Genomic DNA, 4,913 nt, shown 5'->3' with positions numbered 1-4,913 from the left:
AACATAATGTATTATTTCTTTACTACATACCAATAAGTTCATTCTTCTTCAAGATTGTCTTCATAGTCTTCATTGCCTTCAAGCTGCAAAAAATACATAAATATATACTAATTAAATCTAATTCAAACAAAATAAATATAGCAACTACCAAAATATAATTATATAAATAATCAATAACATGTCTCAATCAAATTCATTAAACTTTGATGTAACACTAGACAATTGCATGTATGTGTTTACAACACAACATCAAGAGTACCACATATTTCAATCCATACCACTAAACTTATTAACATGATTGAAATTCCAATGTGGTTATGTATGTGTTTATATCTCTATGATCTAAGCAAAAAAAAAAAAAACAACTTAAGGATAAAACAGTGACTTTTAGATGTACTCCTCCGACATTACAAATCAAAGCAATTTCATGTGTAACTTGAAAACATTTCTCAAAGCCCAATAAACAATTTTCAATTATATATACCTATTCATAATAAGGATCATGGGTGGATGCAGATGAATGTAAACCCCACTCCACTACTTTCTTTAGTTAAAACATGTGTCATCATATTATTTATGTCATCTTCCACTGAATCTAAATTTTGTTGCTTTACCACAAATTTTATCATTGCCTCTAGATTTTCAATTTTCTTCACCATGCCACTTATTTCATTTGCATGTTCTTTTCTTATAGCAAAACTTTCTTCCTTTTCTTAAATGTTGATGGTGTCATAGTCTTTTCATAACAACATACTCTCCCAGGTTTCTCTTTCCCAAATATTGATTGAAATGCTTGTTTCTCAGATTCACTTTAGTTTTCTGTAGAATCTTGAAGCTTAGTCTAATGAAAGAGAATGAATTTTAATTATTAAAAAGAATATATTTATATGTACTTCATAAATATTTGTAAACTTACAATGATATTATATGTTTCTTCATCCATTTCTTTTCCTCTTCGGCCTTTTCGACGTTGACGAATTGTAATAAATATTTTAGCTTGGATAACTTTTTCTCCTACCTTTTTCTTGGCACGCTACAAAAATTACATATTAAAAAACAATAACAAAAAGTTAATAGGATGTTTTTGTATTGGATTTAAAATATTGAGACATAATTAGAAGTATCTTACTAATTCAACATCAATTCTAGCAAAATTGGTTGGTCTCATGCGATGAATGTACTTTTGTTATGCCTTATTTGCAACATTTTACTCATTAATGCTCTACATTGTAATAATATAAAAATAACAATGAAGGTAGATAGTAATGCAATTTTAAAGTAATAAGACATTAAATTATCTAACCTTGATAGTGCTAGTGTTCCAATATTTCAACAATTGTTTGAAATGATCTTCATAAATGAATAATGGACGATGTTTGAGGCGATCATTCAATATGGAGTACTTTAAAAAGTTTATTTTTCTTGATAAAACTCTTGTAACGTCTTCATGCATCATTTATGTAAGTAAATATCGCTTTCTCTCCTTTATCACTAATGATGAACATTTCCTATGAAAAGAGTATTAGAATGATTGTATTTCCATAAATATTTAATCATTAAATCAATATAAATTTATTTTTCATACCATAACATATGCCCATATACAAGCCTTGTTATCTTTGTCATTGAGCAAAACTTTGAAATTTGTGTAAATCAAGGGACAAAAGGAAGAATTTCTAGCTATCGTGCCAAGGAAATAACTTAAGTCAGTTACAATCTTGTCAGTGGGAGCAATTGGTTCCCCATCAATGTCTAAGATAACTTCTGGACGCTCTCGAGTATATCTTCCATGTATTGCTAAGCATTGAGTTTGTCCTCGCGTTTTTTTCATTACTTGTTCTTATTTCTTCTTCCAATTTTATATGAGTTAATCAGAAGTTAAGTTACAAAACTTGACTTGGAGCTAGCAAGTTGAATTCTTGGAGGAATTACTAGTATGTGTGTTGGTGAGAGAAGATGGGAACAAATAAAGGAATCTGAATGGTAGAGTAGACTTGCAATACCTACTATATATCATACTAACTCAATTATTGCAATAATTAAATATAGTTGAATTGAGTCAAATTTTAAAAAATAATTTAATTTAATTAAGGTAAAATCATTATTAAAATAGAATTTTTTAAAGGTGATGCACTAAATTTATCAATAAGGATTAGTTAAAAAAAAATCTAGGTCCATGAATCCAAATATTTCCAGCACACTTTTAACCATTAAATAAACAAAATAGTAAACATGCTTTGAATATTTAAAATGAGAAATGAGTTAAGTTTCACTACAAAAAAATTTGTATTTGGTGGCGGTTATTAAAAATGCCACAATTTTCTGTATAATATGACAGCTTCATAACCGCCATAATTATCCTCTGAAATGTGGCAATTAGAACCACCATAATTATCCTTCGAAATAAAACTTTTCCCGCATTTAGTTCCCTCCATATAATTCCCACACAATTCCCAAAATTTATTCCCTAAAACCTTTGAAATCTCTCTTCTCTCTGCCACTTACCGTCTTCTCCCCGCCGCTTTTCGCCTTCTCTCTGCCACATCCACCATCTTCTCTGCAATTCATCGTCTTCTCTCTGCCAGTCACCATTTTCTCTCTAGCACATCCACCGTCGGCTCCATTTGCGCTAGAGCTTTTCAAAACAACCTTGTTTTCTCTCTCTTGTTTTACTTTCCACTTTCCATCATCTTTGCAAGTCCCTCGTTCGCTTCCTACATTTCCCATACTTCCTCAAATTTTTTATTTCCCAAAACCCTATTCTCATCTTCATTCCATGATTCTCCCAAATTTCCAAAAATCCTTTGAAAACCTATTCCCAAAATCCTTTGTTTCTTTGTTTTTCCCAATCTCCAAATTTCTTCTTCGTTTAACCTAGCCATCACCTGCACCTTCACAGAGTAAACCCTAAATCTCATTTTCTTTTCTTATACACTCTTCATTCCCGTCATAGAAAGGAGAGGGAAGAGAATGAAGTTCAAACCTAGGGTTTCTTTTAGTCGGTATTCACGGCAAGGCGCATTTCACGACACCGCCAAAGACCCTGACACCCCCGATGACCTCAAATTGGTGCATTAGCATTTTCAATTTGTTTGATATTTTTGTGAAATCTCGTTTTCGCACTAAGATTTTTTTATGCAATTTCCTTCCCTCTCTTTACAGACTGAAGAAAAGTTTGTTTTCAAGCCCAATGATCTTACCTCCAACAACAAAGCTCGATGTGTTGTTAAGAATTATGAAGAGTATTCTTTAACTTTTTGTTTTCGTATTTTCTTTCCTTAAACTGGTTGTGTATATGAACTCTTATTGAATTTTTTGGAAGTTACTGGCCTCTTAAAGTTATTGAATTCACAATATCTTAGTGTTTTCACTGATACAACATATGCATTACTTTTGATTGTCATTTTTTTTTTGCTATGTTGGAAAAATATTTAGGTCTTAAACATAGTAAATAGGGATCAGGCTTACCCTTAGGACTAGGGAACGTTTCATCACAAGAATGGAATGTATTTGTGCAACTTCTCATAACTCATTTGCTCGCATCATCTAGGATCAATTCCACGTATTCATTTACTTATTTCTATTTAAAAAATGTTGATGTATTTATATGTGTGTACACTCACACATATAGATACACACATATACATACACACATATACATATATACATACATATATATGTATGTATAAAGAGAGAGAGTTAGAGAATTTTGTTTAAACTTTATGTACTTTGTTCAATACATGATCTCAGTGTGTTTGATCTCACCGTTCAATAAAACATTTTTTTTCTTGCTCTTTGTTTCTATTGTTATTTCTTTCTCTTGTTCTTTTTTTCATTGTTGTGTACCCAACAATTGACTTTGTCCATGAGAATAAGAAACAAATAAAGTTAATAAAATAAAAAATTGAGACATAACTACCAAGTTTGATATTGAGAAGTTCTCTAGTGATAATGACTTGGGTTATCGAGGATCAAGTTGGAAGTTATTTTTGATACAACAAGTTTGTGCTAATTTGATAAAGGCTAACATGAACATGTCACCTTCTATGTCATAGAAAGAGAATACTAACATGATCAATAAAGTCAAAAGTGTCATAATTATGTGCGTTGAAGATAAGGTACTAAGAAAAGTTACAGAGGAGATAATTGCTACAATAATATGGATAAGCTTGAGTCATTGTATATCATGAAATTTTTGGCACATTTTGTTTGAAGTGACAATCATATTAGTTCAAGATGACATAATCAAGAGCAACAATGGAGCAAATGACAAATTTTAACAAGATTTTGAATAATCTTGAGAACATTGAAGTGAAGATCGAAGATGAAGATACGACATTACAACTTTTAAATGCTTTGTTTAATATTTTTTTAGCATTTCAAGGATCTTTTGTTGTCCAAGAATGAACAAATGATTACTCCGGAAGAAGTTCAGACCTCAATTAGGACTAAGGAGTTTCAAAAGTTTTAAAGTCTAAGGTAAATGATAATAAGGTGGACTTAAATGTTTCAAAGTTGAAGATAAGAAGAAGAAGAGGGTTGTAATGTCTCATTTAATACTAATATACTAGTATATATATATATATATATATATATATATATATATTAAAAAAATGAAACATTACATTCTCAAAATAGTGTATACAATATTAAACAAAAGGGAAATAAAAGTAAAACCCTAGCTTTGTTATGATTTACCATGGGCACTTATAACCTCATCTACTCCCACATTAGGTATAACCACACCTATGAATGACACATATCATGTATCACATACAATATACAACACAATGTATATTATACATTAATAATCAAATAACTTATCATATAGGCATCATGCATTAATCATACATATATAACATAAACAATTGATATAACATATAAACATTATCAGTACCATCAATTAGGTGTCG

At 30.3% G+C, this 4,913-nt stretch overlaps 1 pseudogene; it reads right to left on the bottom strand.

Annotated features, from left to right (window-relative positions):
• Positions 1-688: 688 nt before the first annotated feature.
• LOC150024756 (uncharacterized) lies at positions 689-1,831 on the bottom strand (annotated as a pseudogene).
• Between the last annotated feature and the right edge of the window lie 3,082 nt (positions 1,832-4,913).

The sequence above is a fragment of the Phaseolus vulgaris genome, chromosome 10 (genome assembly GCF_051622355.1).
Source record: "Phaseolus vulgaris cultivar YP4 chromosome 10, ASM5162235v1, whole genome shotgun sequence".
NCBI classification, from domain to species: Eukaryota; Viridiplantae; Streptophyta; class Magnoliopsida; order Fabales; family Fabaceae; genus Phaseolus; species Phaseolus vulgaris.
This window is presented reverse-complemented; position numbering and strand designations above follow the sequence as displayed.